The following is a 20246-nucleotide window of genomic DNA, read 5'->3' on the forward strand; positions in this document are numbered from 1 at the left end:
AAACTGTGTTCCGAAGATGAACGGAGGTCTTACGGGTTTGGAACGACATGAGGGTGAGTCATTAATGACATAATTTTAATATTTGAGTGAACTAACCCTTTGAGATCAAATGAGGCGAGCAGAGTGTTGAAGTCAGCAGCCTGAGGTTTTTCTCGGTGGATGTTGAAGTCACAGAACAGTACCAGAGGAGTACCATCCTCAGGAAAGTTTGATAGAAACACATCCAACTCCTCCAAGAAGTTTCCTAGTTGACCTGGGGGACGATAAACGACTACAAAGTGGATTTTTACAGGGTGGGTAATATATATATATATATATACTGTATATATAACACATTTAAACTTTAATATTTAATGAATGAAAAAAAAGTGTTTACTTTGTCTGTTTAGTCACATGACTTTTTCTCATCTGCCATGTTTATGATACATATTACATGTAAACCTGGAAAAAGAAAAAAAAAAGGGAAAAAAAATGTGTTAAATGTTATGGCATATCAATTCTCATTCTTGGTTTTATTGTAGTAATACTATAGGGATACACATTATTTTAGCTCTGCATGTCATAATTTTTAATTATATTTTGCGCAGAGCTCAATATCTCATTAAATCTGTGGTTTCATTTTGACAGTTTGAGAGATAGCTTAGTGTCAGTTCCCTTGTGATGTTATAATCCTGTGATTTTAAATCAATTTTCCAAAACACAGTTTCCAGTTCTTGACAAGATTTACCTAGTTTTGCCACAATACCTATACAGTGTTTAAAAGAGATAATGATGCATCAAGATTCTCTTAAAAAAAAAAAAAAAAAAAAAAAAAAAAAAACACCATTTGGTCTTGTATTTTGTCTTCCTCAGGGGCTGTCCTCAGCTGGAGTGAGGTGTGCTGTATTCCCTAATTATATTCCGAGAGTCTGTCAACAACAATGCACTGTAAATTAAAGTATAAACAAAATAATAAGTGTATGAAACATATTATACAGTACACCACAAAGAGATTTGAGTGCAAAAAGGGTAAAATAAGAGAAAAAGCAATTAAAAGAATCAAAGCAGATCCCACAACATCTGTCTGCCCTTATTAGAGCATTTAGCAGCTCTGTACTTGAGGGACTGCCGGAGATTAAAGGGTTCAACTCATCAGGGCAAATTGAGTGTTCACCCTGAAATGACTGAGCACATTCAACAGCAAATTACTTCACCTGGTGTCGGCAATGAGCATTGATTCGCTCTGGCTGACCAGAGTTCTGTAACAATGCATTTCCTCAGTCTTAAACCAGACCAAACAATCAAAGTGGTAATCATGATACTTTGCGAGAGGTAAGTAAAGCAGGATTAGGTCTTGTTAAATTGCTGCAATTTGTATTTAAAGATTTCCTTTACAATGATAGATTCCGAGAGCATGTTTAGTTCCAATGTTGCACGAAAACATAAGAAAAGGTACCACATAGATATCATTGCGACAGTCCAGCACGTTTTCATACATCCACCATGTGTTAATACCCATTAAAATATATTAAGTCCATTTTGAAAAGCAAAGTCGCAATTGTGAGTACAGTTGTAAAATACTCTTGGAGTCATATTCCAAGATAATGTCATATAGTGTGTGTGTGTGTGTGTATATATATATATATATATATATATATATATATATATATATATATGAGACAATATCTTGAAATATGACTCCATTTCACTTCCATCTCCTTCATTTCACTTTTCATCTGATTTCATCACTTCTTTAATGAAATCATGCTCCAGTAAATTAAACCATTTTTGAGTGAGAGAAAAAAAAAAAAAAAAAAACAATATCACTGAGTATTACCAATGGCTTTTTGTGAATTCTTGATTTATGTCACAAAAAATTTGAGGTATTGTGAAATTACAGTATTATGCATGATAATATCAATGACAACAACAAAAAAGAATGATAATAATATAAAATAAATATAAACCTTACTGACTGGCATATATTTATGACAATATGCAATGCACTTATATGCAACTTAAATACACTTTAAAGGCTCTAAAGGAACTTGCTATGAGAAATGTCAAAGGAATAAACCAGATCGTTCTGTAAGACTATTCATCTGAAAGAGGACGATTCTGTTTCTGGAAATAGTATTGATAGAGAAGAATAATCATTATTCACTTGCCAATACTTCAAATGTTTTTCCAACACCACAGTCAAAGGTAGCAGATGAACTATTTCTGGTACTTTGCAATAAAGTAAGAACTGCAGTGCAGCCTGCTGTTTCTTGGATTTGAAAAGGTCCTGTATCCAAGAGAGCAACTCCAATAACAATGTACCACAGTGCACTTTATAATCCCATAAACATTATTCTATCTGCACATATGGCACACAAAAGATGAGAATGGAGCAATCCTGGTATGAATATCATGGCTTTGTATTCACTGCATTAATGAAATTCATTAGTAACAGTTAGCTACCACTAATCTACTGAAATTGAAATATGAGGCCAGTATTGAGGGCAGAACGTAAGTAAAATGACAACTTCATTAGCATAACTACAACCGTGCATCATAAAAGTCTTATTAAAAATTGCTCCCTAAATTGCCATATTAGTTGCTTTATGAGGTAATTTCTACATACAGTAATAGAATCTTTCCTTTAGCCTCCAGTGCGTATTAAACTCACTCATCTTCTTCTACAAACTTATTTTAATCCACTCAAATAGTTCAACCATTTACCAAATTGCTGAGACTGAGAATTATTTTTTTTCAGCAGACATTGTACAAGCAAACAATGAAAATAAAAATTATATATATATATATATATATATAGTTCAACCATTTACCAAATTGCTGAGACTGAGAATTATTTTTTTCAGCAGACATTGTACAAGCAAACAATGAAAATAAAAATAATTATATAAAAATCTGAATATATAGATGTAAATCTGAATATATAAATGTAAATCTAAATATATATTTTTTATGTCTGAATATATAGATGTAAATCTGAATATATTGTTATGAATCTGAATATATAGATGTAAATCTGAGTATATATTTATAATTCTGAATATATAAATGTGCATTTTGAATATATAGATATAAATTTGAATATAAGTTATAAGTCTGAATATATAAATTCAAATCATTGATATAAATGCATGTCATGAAATCTGAAAATATGTATAAATCCTGAATATACTGTATAAATGCTTTTTTTTTGCCTGATTTTTTATCTGGTATTTGATAGAATCGATGATGCCATGTATCTAAACAAGGTGTCAGTGACCTACAGCAGAAATATAGGCCCACAACATTAAAAATACAGCAGTATATTTCATTGTACACATGAGGTACTTTTTATCCCTGTGTGCACCAAACCCATCTTGAGGGTTTGCTGCAAAAAGCTAATTTTTTTAGCCCATAGAAGCCAGTGCCATTTGAAGTTCCAGTCGTGTCTGACAACTAAATATGTCAGAGATTGTTTTTTGGTGAAAGCATTTTATTTTCTTGATTTCTTTCTTGAATCCCTCCCAAACAACATGTGGTGATGTATGGTGCTGTTTTTGTGCTGGTTTTTTTTTTTTTTTTAAGTTTTCTGACCCTGAAACTTTTCTGCAATTCTCTAACAGTGACTCTTGAAGAGTCTTTGGCCACTCAAACTCTCCTTCTCACTGTGCATTAGGAGGATAATGCACATGTCCTCTTCCAGGCAAATTCATAACATTTTCTGTTGATTGGAACTTCTTAATCATTGCCCTGATAGTGGAAATGGGAATTTTCAGTACTCTAGCTCTTTTCTTAAAGCCACTTTCTAATTTGTGAAGCTCAGTTACCTTGTGCTGCACATCAGAAATATATTATTAGTTTTTTTTTGTTTTTGTTTTTTTCTGATTGTGATGGGTGATTAATTTTGGCCTTTGTTTTCCTTCCTATTTATATTTCTGTGAAAAAGGAAACCATGGCTGGATAATTTCATGTTCAAAATCACCCCGGTGTGCTCAAAATTGTAAATTTAAATGGGAATATATTTCAGATATATTTTACTCATAAGAATTTATAGGGGTACCAGCAATTGTGTCCAACGTGTATTTGAGGAAAAAAACAAACAAACAAACAAACAAAAAAAAAAAAATCTTTATTTCATAATGATATTTCCCCCCATTTTAAATTCTTATTCTCCAATGAAACGTTAGTTTTTTGTGATTATTATATATTTTGTTTTTAATTAAAAGATCAAAAGGATTAACAATGAAGATTTTTCACAGCTTTCTTTGATCATGTTTACCAAGGGTTCCAACAATTCTATATTCTGTACAATATATATATATATATATATATATATATATATATATATATATATATATAGTGTATGACTTATATTCAATGCCCATGTATGTCATAATATATGGCCTGTGTCATGATAGCAACACTGTGAATTCAAATGTAAGTATTTCACTCATTTAGCCTTAGCTTTAGCCTAAAATCTAAAAACTTTAGGCTAAAGCTAAGGCTAATTGAGTGAAATACTTACATTTGAATTCACAGTGTTGCTTTTATGACATAGGCCATACATTATGACATACTTGGGCAACTGAATATGTCTTAGACTAAATGTACATTTCAGATTATTATTATTATTATTATTATTATTATTATTATTATTATTATTATTATTATTATTATTATTATATTTTTATAAGATTTTGCTTTGTCTTTGGTAATTCAGTTATTCAACTAAATTGTCAAAACAGTTTTAAATTGAATAGCTGATTAGTTTAATAAATGTTTTATATAATAAGCTCCTGTATGAACGAGTAAACGATGCCAATCCAGTTTTTATTTATTTATTTATGTATTTATTTATTTATTTATTTATTGTGTTAGACCTGATTAATACCTGGAAGGAAGTAGTGATATGCCTTGACATGCCTGCCAAAATCTAGGTAGTAAATCCAACTTTTAGCCCTGAAAATTGTGACAAGTGCGTGAGATGGGCTGTAGAATGTGGTTGTCACTCCACGTCAGTAGCCAGACTGTGTGAATGCAACCATATTGAGCACTCAAACACAGCACTGGTGACCTTATTCAGCTGCTATACGCCATCATCATATTTACTATGGCATGTACTGTATAAAGGGACTAGATCAAGTCATTTTGCAAATAGTTGTATGATTTTTTTTTTATCTTCTTTTTTTTGGGGGGGGTCTGTTGAACAACTGGCTGACACAACATCATTACAACCATTGGATAGAGTTGTGAGGGGCTCAAATTAACATGGGGTTAGTTGTAATGCACTTGAGGCCCGTTCTTCGTACGTCGCTACCTCACTTAGCTGGATTTGATTGTTGACGATTTTTGTCATGATTTTGGGATTATTTGGTTCTTCGAAGCTCATTCTGGACTTGCTGTCATAGCAACAGGTTCGTAAGCTTACACCTGCTCGGTAGCTGGCTTATTTCATATAATCAGGATTAGATCTTTTTAAGTGAAATTGATATTCTAAATCTATCCCACTTTTATTTATTACAAGAGTACCCTACTAATCTGGAGACAATAATTTAAAATAATAACAATTTAAAAATTAATTTAAAAATATTATAATATAATCTATAATACTATAGACACAGCCAGTTCCCTTTCAGTCAGTCACTTTCAACGTCACCTCGGTGATCCGATGAATTGGGAATCTTGCTAGAGAGACCAATCTACTTTGAGTGTAAAACTAAACGAGCCAATGCACATTGGCATGGGATGATTGCATCCAGCTGCCACTGATCACAGCGTGAGTATAAATAGGCAGTAGATGCACCGCATACTCAGCTTTTTGCGAAGCCGAGTGGTTGTTTAGTTTTGCTCCTGTCTAATGCTTTGTGGAGAGTTCACTCTTGGGAAGCTCTGGTGCTGGCGGTACGGAGCTTCAGCAGTGGTGGTTCTTCTCATGTTGAGTGGTTTGGAGATCCCTCCAGTGGAAGCGGTCAGTTGCGATGCAATTGTGTCTGAATACTGCTGCCACATGGCAGGTCAAGCCGTCGCTCCCCTCCCGGGCCACTACGAGCGACAAATGTCACAGCGCAGTCTCTGAATTGTGTCTGAATACTGCTGCCACATGGCAGGTCAAGCGGTCGCTCCCCTCCCGCACACTATGTACTACGAGCGACAAATGTCACAGCGCAGTCTCTTCTGGCTGTGTCTGGCCAACATGAGGGAGACTGATAAGATGCGGTTCCTAAATGCCCCGTGTCCCAGATCGGCCTCTTCTGCGACGCAGTGGAAAAGCAGACAGCACAGAAGCAGACAGAGTCCATCAAACACATCCTGCCCAGGCATGCAGCTGCTGCCTCCACCCAGCCGCTGGCTGCAGCGCCTCAGTCTTCTTGTAGCCAGTAAGAAGCTGTGGGTGTTTCGAGAGTGCGATCAAACGTACTACTCATGCACCCTTTGCCCAAACGCAGGTAAGTGTTGCACACACGCTGACCTTGCTTCGGACCAGCAACAAGATGCCTGGGCAGGGTCCCTGCATTCCCCTTCACTGCATCACCGTGGGTAAGTAGGTGGTTCCATTGGTGCCAATCGTCAACAAGATGCCTGGGCAGGGTGTATCTGCGAGCCTGTGCATCTCTTTGGGTATTTTCGTGTTTTCATTGGTTCAACTGGTTTGGTTTTTGTGAGCACTGGGTTCAGTTTGGATCTGGTGTCTTCCTGCCCTACCCAGTTCAGGGGCATCCACTTTACTTCAGTTGAGAGGTTCCCCTGAGAGCAGATGCATTCTCAACCCCAGTCTTGCTCGTCCAGAGATCACAGGGTCCTACTGGCAAACTGGGGATGCAATAGAGCGGGTCCCTCCAGCCGATATGAAGATGGGGGTTTTACAGCCCTTACTTCATTGTACCCAAGTTCAAAGCAGGCTGTGGGTTAAGCTGCAGCCAATCTTGGATGCTGCGTGTCATTTGAACCTTGCAAACCTCACACAGTACCGGGCAGCCCTTATACCAGGCATACTGTGGTTACAAGGTCCTGCAGGCTTGCAGTTTGGCTTGGACGGTCCCTGCACTGGGTCATTGCCTAGAGTTGCCAATTACATGCCTTGATCCTCTCAAAGGGCGCTTACAAAAGTGGTGCAGACTGCAACCGTTGCGCCCAAGGTGGTCTGTCCCTTCGCATGTCACAACATGCCTGCCAACTCCTCCCTGTCAGAAAAGTCTTTGGAATTGACTCTGCGATTGCTGCTAACCATGACCCTGTGGAAGGCCTTTGCAAGTAGTGCAGTAGGGAAGCATGGCCCCCTATTCATCAGATTTTTTCTCTGAGGAAGGGATCTACTGACTCAGAGAGGGGCTCCCTTAGGGTCTGATCCCTGGATGGGGGCGAGAAGGCTAAATCCTCCACGGCCTCCCTCTATACCCTCTTAGGACCTTTCTCTAGTGCTTAAAGCACTACGGCAGGGCCTATTTGAGCCTTTGGAGGCAGTTGAGCTGAAGTTTCTATCAATGAAGACTCTGATCCTGCTTGCACTGGCCTCCATCAAGAGGATATGGGACCTGCACACATTCTCGGTCGACGCATCGTGCCTAGAGTTTGGGCCGGCCAACTCCCAGGTAATCCTGAGGCCCCGGCCCGTCTATGTGTCCAAGGTTCCCACTACTCCCTTCAGGGATTAGGTGGTGAGACTGCAAGCGCTACCCCCGGAGGAGGCAGACCCATCCCTACCTTTGCTTTGTCCTGTCCGAGCCTTGAGGTGCGACGTAGACCGGACACAAAGCTTCAGGACCTCAGACCAGCTCATTGTCTGCCATGGAGGATCACAGAAGGGGAATGCCATCTCTAAGCAGAGGATGGCCAACTGGATAGTGGATGCCTTCACTTTCGCTTATCAGGCACAGGGTGGGCCCTGCCCGTTCAAGTTGCTTGTGGCAACTTACTTGCAGATATTTGTAGAGCTGCGGGCTGGAGACTCCCAACACATTTGCTAGATTCTATAGCCTTTGTGTGGAGCCGGTCTCATCCTGTGTTTTCACCTCAAATGGGTAGAAGCACTGAGAGGCCCCGGTTAGTGTCGGTTTGCTATAACTGCTCTAGACTACGTACTGTAGACCCTGTCGAGCTCATCCATCCTCACGACAGCCAGACGTGGTGGAACGTCTGGCACCAGGCCCTCACTATATGAATGCATGAGAACCGGTAGAGGGCTGGGTTCCATATGTAGAGACCTAAGCGGATCCCATATGTGTAAAGTCCACGGTATAGCCTCAGAGCTCATATTTCCCCTGCAGACTTCTGCCATTTCCAAGAGGGTTAAAATCACCTCTAATCTTCCATATGCACCTAAACGGTAGTTCATATGTGTAAGTGCTTTCGAAACCTCCTTAGGGAAGGATGGGGCTCCCATAACGTTACCGTTCCAAGTGGAATGGTTACGTTTTCCCAGTGTTATCAAATCTCACTGAGTGGCTAGTGCTATGACAACAGTGACTGGCCTTCTTGTTGCAAGCCCTGACCTATGCCGAAAAGGGGGCGCAAGAGGCTCGCACAGGACACTGGAAGGAGCAGCATCCATGGCGCTTTGGTAGGGATTCCAATTCGTCGGTCAGCATTAAAGAAGTATCTAAACGACGTGACGTTGAAAGTGACCGACTGAGAGGGAACATCTTGGTTACTTATTGTAACCCTCGTTCCCTGAAGGAGGGAACAAACACGTCAAGTCACGTCAAGTCCCGTCGCCACGGCTGCTGTACCACTGGCTCAGTTCCTCAGCAAAAACCTGAGTATGCGGTGCATCTGCTGCCTATTTATACTTGCGCCACGATCAGTGGCAGCTGAATGCAATCATCGCATGCCAATATGCATTGGCTCGTTTAGTTTACACTTGAAGTAGATTGGTCTCTCTAGCGAGATTCCCAATTCGTCATTCACCAACATGACGTCTCTGTTCCCTCCTTTAGGGAATGAGTACATTAATTTGAGTGGTGTCAGCTATTAAGGGAGTGGCTTGAAGGAGCGCAGGAGATGCAGATAACTTGATCTTGACCCTTAAGAAACTTTAATTAATGCTGTCAGATAACAAATCTGCTTCAAAAGATACTACATCACTGAAATAAAATTGGTAAAGCCTGTACAAATACTAGAAATTGTGAATATTAAAAAATGGGAATTATGTAAAAATAAATAAATAAATAAAAATTTTGCACATTTAATTTATCTATTATAACATTTATGTAGTTTTGTTCAGTTGGTTTTTTACTTATTAAGGTCCAGAAATTTGTCAAGTTTCATCAGGTGTCTTTTTTTAATTATATGATGTCATTATGTTGCTGTCTTGCCTCCAGCTAATCACTGCATTGCTGATCGTGGTTTCGAGTATTGATACATATGCCCTTTTCGGGGAACACGAAAACACACAGTAATCTTTGACAGCTTAATCCAGATATTTTAATCAAATCCGCAAATTTCTTTGAAGAACCAAATTAGCCATAGATCAGTTATAACGATTAGAAGATCTGGCATCTTTCAAATCATCTCAGATGTATTAAGCGAGGTACGAAGAGCGGGCCCATGGTTTAAACATCTGATACATGATAGCATAACACAATTTACCGTATTTACTATACTATTTATTGTGCCAAAAATCAAAAAATCTTTTGAAGAACAATTATTTAACCATAGCAAAAGTAAATTTCTGGTTCATCTCAATTTTGTTTATTTAAAATGAGACAAATCTGCTGTTATTTAAATCTCCAATCTGTAATTTAGCAGTTTAGATACTTCTTTAATGCTTCACTAACTAGCAGAAGGCACTAACTAGTTTCAAATTTCAGTTAGTATAGGGAATTTTGTAACAGTGTGTTACAATGTGCCCCACTATTATTAAACTATGCTATTATATGACATTAGCAAAGTAATTTACAATAAATACTTTCATGAATTTTACTGAGAAGCTGCGAAACAGGTGAATAAAGACTGAGAGTCAATGTTCAGAAATTCTTATTTTAAAGAGGTGGTTCATTGCGATTTCACTTTTTTAACGTTAGTGTTTAATGTTGCTTTTTGAGCATAATCAATATCTGCAAAGTTACGAAGCTATAAGTTCAATGCAAACGGAGATATCGTCTTTTAAGATTCTGGCAGTTTAATGCCTACAAAAACGGCTGGTAGGGACTACAAGTAGCTACTTCCTGGGTTCATGACATCACAAACCCAAATAAAACCTGCCCTCGGGAAAAGGCAGAAAAGGGGGCAAGGCCATGCTAGGGCGAGCTAGAGCTGCATATAAAAATCTGTTCATATATGAATCGCGATTCAGTTTTCTAATGATTCTATTGGATTCAGAAGTTTCCAAATCAATGTTCTAAAGCAGCGGTTCTTAATACTGTTCCACACATCCCCCTACTCTGCATCTCTCTCTCTCTCTCTCTCTCTCTCTCTCTCTCTCTCTCTTTCTCGCTCTCTCTCTCTCTCATTAAACATGGACGGGCGTGCAGTTGCCATACTGTATGAAAGCTGTAATCAGGATAAAACCGTATATTAAAAGTTAACATAAGCAGTAGCATTTACAAATAACAACGTATCTAAAAGTATGAGACAACAACAAACAAAAAAAACTTAGGCCTACCATTAAAAGCCATGCTTGCACAGGTTCTGCACGATCCTCTTCAATAATATCCTCTACTTCTCAATTGGGCTCAAATTGATAAGTGATATTAACGACACCGTTGTTTACAATACAACCGCAGAACATGCCGCTGAGGTGAGGGGCGGGACGTTTAGACGCACTAGAGGCAGTTTGGCCAATCACAACACACTGGACTAGTTAACCAATCAGAGCCCATCGCCTATTTCTGAGGGAGGTTCTTCATAAAATAAGGAAATGATCAGGCCCTTTTTTAGAGAAGGGACAGAGTAGTGTGAAATAAAGGTAAATTATATGAAAAATTTGTATTTTTTTTTTTTTTATTAAAGAAGCACATGTTAGACTGCACCCCATAAACACAATCAAGCCTAGAACAAAAATTGCCATTTTATTATTAAAAATAATAATAATAATAATAACTTTATTTCATTGACAAAATATTTTAGTTTGCTTTGTTTATATATATATTCACTGCTGGGGAAGTCATGGCCTAGTGGTTAGCAAGTTTGTCTCCTATACCACAACTGAGGTGCCCTTGAGCAAGGCACCGAACCCCCAACTGCTCCCCGGGCGCCACAGCATAAATGGCTGCCCACTGCCCTGGGTGTGTGTTCCTGGTGTGTGTGTGTTCACTGCTGTATGTGTGCATTTTGGATGGATTAAATGCAGAGCACGAATTCTGAGTATGGGTCACCATACTTGGTTGTATGTCACGTCACTTTCTTTATATACATATATATATATATATATATATATATATATATATATATATATATATATATATATATATATACTGTGTATATGCACACACACACACACACTTTTTTTTTTTCATAAAATCAGTGTTTTACATCATGACTGGATTGCTGTATTGACCAATCAACATCCAGCACTAGAACATTCATCTGGAAATTGTTACAGGCTTTATTAATTTTCTTGTATTGTCTTAAACTGCAGGAAAATAATAATAATAATAATAACAATGGGGCTGGACAGGGTCATGACCCTCAAATTAATAATTAAAGCTGAACTTTAATAGACTTTGGAAGGAGTGAGAGGAAAACAGAGGGACTGAAGAATCAATCTTTGCAGGATCTGGTTTAAGGGTGGCGTGAAAGTCAGAAAGAAGGAAAAGATAGACACAAAGGGCATGTTCAGAAATGTCAATAAATGAATGATGAACGATTTTACCCTGATTAGAAATGTTATGATTTTTCACTGCTGTCAGTGGAATAAAGGCATCAGCAACATTGCACTAGTTACTGTGGTTTATTTAATTTATTTATTTATTTTTGTTATTATTTATTTTTTTTTTCTTTTCATAATTGAGACTTTAGCTGCTAGCTGTGCCCACAGCTCATCATTAATCAAATGGACTAGCGGTACGAAACTGTGACAGCTTCAGACGGCATTAGATGGAGAAAGTGCTTTTCAGGTAGCCAGGCAAACATTACAAGTCATTTATCCAATGCTGAAGTACTTAATTGTTTTTTTTTTTTTTTCTTAGCATTATTATCTATTTATCTTTTTCTTTTATTTTCTTATTCTTTCCTGGTTTCAGCATAGTTAATATATCCAGCTCCATTAGGCAGAATCAAATCACCAGGATCATTTATATTCCCATGACTGAACTTGTGTTGATGAAAAGCCTGGTTATTTAGTTTGCTTTGATAAGTATAAATGCCATTTTATTTCATGGAAGCCCAGAGGAAAAAATCTATTATATTGCTTAGAGGTTCCCCTTTCATAGCTCTGGAGAATAATGAAGCTGCCAGTTGTTTCATTTAAGTATCAACCTTGTTATCAGATGTTATCCTAAAATTATTTGGAAAACTATATTCTTTATAATGTTTGGGTTTATACAATAAGCTGATTTTTTATTTTATCATTTAAACATGCACTATATTGCAGAGAAAAAATTGTGATATTACTATTTTGTTCTGTTTAGATTATTTTAGATTATTTTAAACTATGTTGGATATATATATATATTGGATATATATATATATATATATATATATATATATATATATATATATATATATATATATATATATATATACTGTATATATGATGCCTTTGACCTAATCAATTCAACATGCTTTTAATGATGAATTTAATACAAAGTTTTAATGATGTTTTATTTAATTTTTCAGGGATAGCTAACCAAAAATGTTAAATAATATAAGCAAATATAGAAACAATCAGGAATGCTTAACATATAAACTACATAAAGTATCAAAGTTATACTTTCGTGCTGTGTTTATATTTGACCTATTAGGAACTCTGGGCTCTTTCGTGAGGTAAAAGAGATTTTTGTGTGATTACAATTAAATCTTAAATTATTATTGTTATTATTATTTATTTATTTATTTATTTATTTATTTTTTTTGTTATGGAAACAATTTTTCATGTCCCTGTTCCCACCTTCTGTGTTTCTGAGGAAAAACATCTGTGCTCCCATAGGTCCTTGCTATATTGTGATGTACCACTGAGAGAGACCAAACATTTGTGCTGTATCATTGCTGGTGTTCTGTACATCTGTCTGTTTCATTTATCATATACGATCATACGTATTTGAACATACACTCTTGAGATTTCACTATACTTCATTAAAAGCATTTACACTATAGGTCTTTGCAAAAAGGCTCCTAAATTGTTGACCATCAAAAATTTATGGGTGGAATAGTTTGAAAGGCAAATCCCATTATCAAAGTTAAGGATGTTCTTTAATTATCTAGTTTAATTGGATGGAGGCAGGCGTAGAACGTCTTTTCTTGAGTGGTCATTGCCAGCAGAGGACCAGCCTTGTGTTTCAGCGTTCTATTAGAAAGCAGCATGTCCCCCAAGTCCCAGTATTACACCGTGCTTTATTGATTAATGACTATAATTTATTATAGAGAGGAGGGGTGTGCATCCACTTAAATGTACAATTAATCAATGCCCCGTCATATTATGTGCTGAGGTAAAGGTATAGCAGCCACTACGGAAAAGGCGATGTCAAAAGTGCGGTTATATATGACCTGCACTGCTTTACAGTGACTTAACAGTGACTTAAGTCTGTTTCATTGTGTTAATGCTACCTGTCCCATGTGACATATGCTCCCCTCAGAAATTGAATATAACTGCTGTTGATGGACTCGCCGCCATATCGTGGGTCTATCACTCAGTCAAGCCCACCAGAATAATGTAGCACCCTACAAAACCATCTATTAATCTCCAAAAGGAAGAAAAAAGTGCCCGAAGGCTCACATACATCATTGTTAAATCAACAGTATTATATTAAGCAGGGAACGGATATAAGCTTTAAGGAACCCAGGGCAATAGGAGGATAAATTTCAACTTTCTGAAATCCATTCAAAGTCATTATTTCCCAGAGAAGCGTGACATATATGACATGTTAAATCCAGCTTTAGAAAAGCCATAATTGATCATAAATTTTAGTGGCATGCCACAAGAGTACCATTGCTGTTTCCATCATGTTATATAGCCGACTTTTTGAAGAGACAAGAATATAATAAAAACAGAGCACAGATAACATTTGAAATCTTTTTAAATACATTCATGGACATTTTACAAATCAGGTGTCCCTCATATACACATGCAAAACGTTCTGGCAACATAAATTGAGTAACTGTATGTATGTGTGGGTTGTGTATTTGTATTTTCTTCTTTAGTTGACAATGTCTTATTTGAATTTGTGTCCCAGCATTATGTTTCAATCTGTTGCACTTTTAAACCAATCAATTTTTTGATACATCAAAACCTTCATCATAATGACATCATCTTTCTTTCAAGGCTAGATGATCAAATCTTTTATGTTTTAGTGCACAAATAATAGCCAAAAAGTGAGCAAATCTAAAATACTGAGCACAGTAGTAGTTTCACTCTTTTGTGCACAAGGTCAAGGTATGTCAAAAATTAATCTTAAGATGGCCCATTTTTTTTTAAACTGAAACACATTATTTCCCTAATAAGTCTCTATAAGTCTCAGTGCTGTGATAAGTACAAAAACATGGTTTTACTAAACCCAAATCATTTTTGTCAGACTAGAACAAGCACCTGTTTCATACAATGACCCTTGAAATGATACATGCTACAGACCAGCGACTCTGCACTCTGCAAGCTGCAAGCAGCAAGACCCTTGTCACTCAAACATGCATGCCTGAAAACAATTAGTCCTGTTGTGGGGTGAGAGGTCTTTATGAGACATCTAAAGGGACATTCCCCGTGGGACCTTCAGAGCAGTGACATGGGGGCAGCGGGAATAGGCACAGAAATCACAGGGGAGTTTCAACTTCTCACCAAACTCCTTCCTGTACAAGATATTGTAGAACATATTTTGCACACTCAGCCGCATAAATAATGATGATAGAGGCATTCAGCAGTTTGGCAACATTGATTACTTTTATTTTCTGGGTTCTTATTATTGTCTGAAAATGACACTGGATGCATTATAGTAGTTATATATATATATATATATATATATATATATATATATATATATATATATATAAAATTATTATTATTATTATTATTATTATTATCACTTTTTATATATATTAATAGATTATAGTATTACTTAAGTAAATAAATAAATGCATCTTTTGACATACAAGGATCAAATGCAATATACAATATACTGTATATTTCAGAACGTATAACCTAAACAAAACATTTCAGCACCTATAATAATAATAGTAATAATAATAAAACCTGTTTGACTTTCTTCTATGAAACACAAAAGTAAATATTTTGAATTATTATTACATTCATAATATTAAAATAGTGTCTAAGATTTTTGTCAAAATATGACTAATTTTGCATGACCCCTGTCAGGGCATAAAGCATCAGTTCTGTCTTTATGGTTCATGGTTTTTGACTTTAAGGTGGTGGAGTTTACAGTGGAAAAGTGCTGCTCTGAGATCATCAGGGGCATCTTCAATCGTCCGCAAGCGTCTGGCAGGACTGGTGGATACCTTGTTAGATTGAGGTGCTCAATCAAGGCGGCTGTAGAGTGCCAAGTCAGTGCAGAGAGAAAGAGTGGTGATTACAAGGCTATGGGCGCACAGAGCAGGGGAAACGGACTAGCTCTCCGCAGGTGGCCCTCTGACATTCAAGCCTGCATTTTCTGAATCAGTCTTGAGTGATTAGGGCAGCGACAGGCAAAGGACAGATCAAACAATTATTTCCTCTCTTCCACCTGCCTTTTTTTTTCTTTCTTGGCCTCATGAAAGCGACAGGTCATTTATTCCTCTCCTTCTCTGTGTGTCTTTCTTCGTACATAACGTCTGCTTTTCTTTGAAATTCAAAATAATCTTTGGTGGTTAATACAGCCACATTGATTGTTTTGTCGGCAAACATGTTAATAGGATGAAGACAACAGTGAAATTGAAATCACATATTTGAAGAAAATTTAAGACAAAATATAATAATAATAATAATAATAATAATAATAATAATAATAATAATAAGTAAATTAAAGAGAGTTCACACAAAAATGGAAACGTCATGTTATTCCAAAACTGTATAACTTAATTTATTCTGTGGAACACAAAAGAAAATAATGTAAAAATCACAAGGGACTTTAATTTTATGAAAGGAAAAAATGAAATAAAAATAAATAAATAAATAAAAAAAATAAAATAAATAATGCATTACATTTTTTTTTTTTTTTTTTTTTACTATAATCACTATTATTTGCTCTACTATTTAACAAAGCTAGGGCACTTAACTAGATTTTCAAGATACAATTCAGTTGTATAGTCTGATACACTGAATGTTTTAGACTACATTATTTCCATCCTTTTTGTCAACCAAAGTTTACTGAATTTCACCAATAGTCCACCAAAATAACATGATTTACAATGTTAAAAGCTTAAGGGTTTGAACGTTTGAAAGTGAAGAATTTAAAACATAAATATTAATAGTATTACTTGTAATGTAAAATAATAAGTGATCAAATATTAATTTATTTTGCTGTACAGTTGTATTATGCAACAATTTATTTGTCTCAACTTTCACAATTATAGTTAATAATAATAATAATAATAATAATAATAATAATAATAATAATAATAATAATAATAATAATAATAATAATAATAATAATAATGTTATTATTATTATTATTTAATATGATAGGGTGTGAACACCAGTGTGAATGAAATGTGGACTGAGACTATCACAAATAAAAACAGGTTTGAGTCCACTTTAATGTCCAGCTAGAAATTCTAAATAAAACACTTCTATCTATTTACTTGCATGTTGTGTGACCATTAACAGACATCAGAGAACCGTGAACATGCAAATGTGCCGTTAAATGACTGATGTATTACATTTCAGGGGATATTTCAAGTAAAGTTTCAAGACAATCCTCAGCCAATTCAAGTGACCAGAGAAGACCTCACAGAAGATCACAGAAGACCTCAGCAACCAGTAAATAATGCCCTAGAAACCACTGAGAACAACATAGCAATGCATGTAAAACATGTTACATTTATAGTTTTATGTTGTTTTATGTTGTTAAAGGCAACCTTGATTTTGGTAAGCAACTCAATGGTATTAATTCTTCAATTTAGTAGAAAACGAAGAGCATCATGAAATGGGGAAATTCCTACATGTTGTAAACTTCCTTTCACAGCCCATACTACAGGGAATGTTGAATCCAGCACAAGAGGGCAGCATTCAAACCACAGCCGCTTTAGCCAGGATCTCCACCTGAAACAACAACCATAAAAACAGCAGCCAGTCTGTAGGTTTCACTCTCTCTCCATGGCTTCATGTGGAGTTGTGGAGGCATACGACCAGAACTTGCTCTCTTTACCTCAGACTTCACACTGCAGCCTACCACTGATTCACATCACAGAACACAGCTCAGGCTTGCCTGGCCACTGACGATGTTGTCCAGCACTACAGCAGGGAATCCCTTTTGATGTGGTCTTAAGACGTTTCCATTTCTTCCGGGGAAAACTGGCAAGGCCTTGTAATTTAGGAGGAGCCCTGGCAAAAGTTTCAGAGATGCCTTTTGGCTAAAAAATCAATTAGAAATGGCTAAGTTTTGTAAAATATCTGAACACATTGTTTAAAGTCATAACTGACCAAATTTACTTCCTTAGTAATAATATTAAAGAACAAAATAAACCAGCATACAGCTCATTTAAGACTTTTTGAAAGACTGACAATGCTAAAATGTAACCATCAAGATGACATCATGGTTATATTTCCATAATGAATTCTGATTAGTTATTTATTTATTTATTTATTTATTTTTTTCTGTTTGCATACTGAACTGTGATGGGTCTCTTCAGTTTTGCATCTATTCAGCCTTCTTGACACTGCATATAGGATGTGTTTTTTGACCTTTAACCCCACCAGGCCATTTTCATTTCCCACCAACTGTTAAGCAAAATAGGCAGGTCCTGGTGAAATGTAACCAATAAAATGACACCGTGGTTATATTTGCATAGTGAATTCCAATTGGTATTTTTCCTTGCACCTATTGGCATACTGAATTGTGATTGGTCTTGTGGGTTTTGCATCTATTCATAAAGCCTTCTTGCCACTGCAAAACAGTGTTGTGTATGACATAACCTGAAAACTTTACATGTCCCCTCAGAGGAATTTCTGTCTTTCCAATAACATTTAGCTATATGAAAAATTTAAAAAGCATCATTAATGTTGTAGTTTTAATATAATACACACCAGTACGGGACAATTACAAATTTATTTAGGGCTATAAGCCAGAGCTGCAAGATAATGATACCTGGAGTTAGAAGCCTGGAGTTAGAAGGCACTAATCCTGGGATCAATTTAAATGTAGGTTCAGTGAGTCCACAACTAGGGAACATCTATACAAACTATAAAACAATATGCAACATAGAAAAAAAAAATCAGTTTTGCTAGTGGGATCCTGTGTATGCATAGGGGGTGAATAAGTGGGCAATTATTTGTATTTTTAGGGATGGGGATTTTAATTGATTGGTAAAATAGGACAAATCTAGTTTATTTGAAAATGATGGAAAGGTTTTATATCTTCAAATCCAAAATAGAATCAAAATCATTGTTGACAATTTCCAGAAAATGTGGTGTAAGGATGTTGTGGGTTGGGATGTTGCTAGGGAGTTCTGGCTGGTTGCTAGGTGGTTGTTCACTAGCTCCAAGCATCTTTAGTGCAAGTCTATGTTTTTTTTTTTTCTTTTTTTTCTCGCCCATTTAATTTTATACTTCTTTATTTGGAAGCAGGTTGTAGTTTGTAGTGTTTCCCGAAGAAAGGTTGTGTGGATACTGAGGTAAACTGGTCACAAATACTGTATGTAGCTAAAAGTGTTTGGAATATCACCGATTCTCTGTTTTAACTCGGCATCCACCAAATACCAAATTAATTAAGTTAACATGAGGCTCAGTACAGATTAATTTGAGGGAATTTAAGCAAGTCCCAATGAAAAAAAAAAAAAAAAAAATGAAAATGAAAGTTTGTGTCTTATTTCCCTCAATTTGCACAGTCATTTAACATATGTGTGTGTGTGTGTGGGTGTGTGCTCCAAAGTCCAGCTTCAAAACCAGCCTGGTGCTTCAAAGGCAAAGGATTAGAGTCCTTATCCCATAATTAATATGGTGGAGGGGAGAGTGACAGCACCTGAGGACGTGCCAGAGCAGCCAGCTTCCTGCTGAGGCCACAGAGAGCCTGCTTACCCACAGTGCAATGCAGCCCAAACCCATCAGCCAAAACACAATAACCCCTGTCTCCTTCTGTCTCTATTGATGGAGCATAATCTATCTCACAAGCCTTTTCTCCTTTTTTCATTTAAGGGATGCTGAAATACATGCATCTGATTGTGAAGCGCAAATGAAAGCGAGCCTCCTTTTCACTGTCCTAGTCGCCCTTGAAATGTATCCTGGGAAATTCTTGACATGTTTTTTGGCCTTTAACCCCACCAGGTCATTTTCATTTCCCACCAACTGTTAAGCAAAATAGGCAGGTCCTTTGCTGGCTCTCTCTCACTCTCTCTTGCCACGCATTCTCTCTTATCTGGCATAGAGCTTCTGTCTGGGGCCACCATGCCTTTATGACAATACAGAGCTAATTCTGTGATTTCAAGTATTAATGCTCATATTTATTTAGTTTGATAAGTTGGATGATTTTAAATTAATAATGTTTGTGAGGTTGTATTCTATATTTTGACATTCTACATGTTTTTTTTTTTTACAGGGATGAAACAACTGAAATAGTTATTGGCACATGAATCATGGGGAAAATTGGAAAAGGAAATATTTTGAAATGGTAGTCTGAGAGAGGGGATGACTCAAAGGGTGTGTTGATTCAAAATTGCGATCAGTTGTTTTTGGAGAATTCCCTTCTTGCTTTGAAGTATGCACCCCACTGTGTGCCCTAACTTTGACACAGAGGGGCATGAACAGAGCTATTTTTATATCTTGTGGGAGAGGGGCTTTCCCCGGGATTATTTGTCTCTAATTTTATTATATTACAAAATCATGGTAATATAGCTTGTATAAATCACAAAACTTGAACTGTCTTTAACAAATCTCAAACTACTTTTTTTTTTTTCTTTTTTTTTTCTTATGTTATCTTGGAAGCCACCATACTACGATGGCATTTTAAGTGCCATGCAAAATAGAATAAAGAAATCTA

At 36.4% G+C, this 20246-nt stretch overlaps 1 long non-coding RNA gene across 1 annotated transcript; it reads left to right on the forward strand.

The window, feature by feature from the left end:
- Window positions 1-1114: 1114 nt before the first annotated feature.
- On the forward strand, window positions 1115-18257 carry LOC122135319. Its single transcript, XR_006153436.1, has 3 exons — window positions 1115-1311; window positions 16940-17140; window positions 17238-18257. It is a non-coding gene; the product is annotated as an uncharacterized LOC122135319 (long non-coding RNA).
- Window positions 18258-20246: the final 1989 nt, after the last annotated feature.

The sequence above is a fragment of the Cyprinus carpio genome, chromosome A24 (genome assembly GCF_018340385.1).
Source record: "Cyprinus carpio isolate SPL01 chromosome A24, ASM1834038v1, whole genome shotgun sequence".
Lineage (NCBI taxonomy): Eukaryota > Metazoa > Chordata > Actinopteri > Cypriniformes > Cyprinidae > Cyprinus > Cyprinus carpio.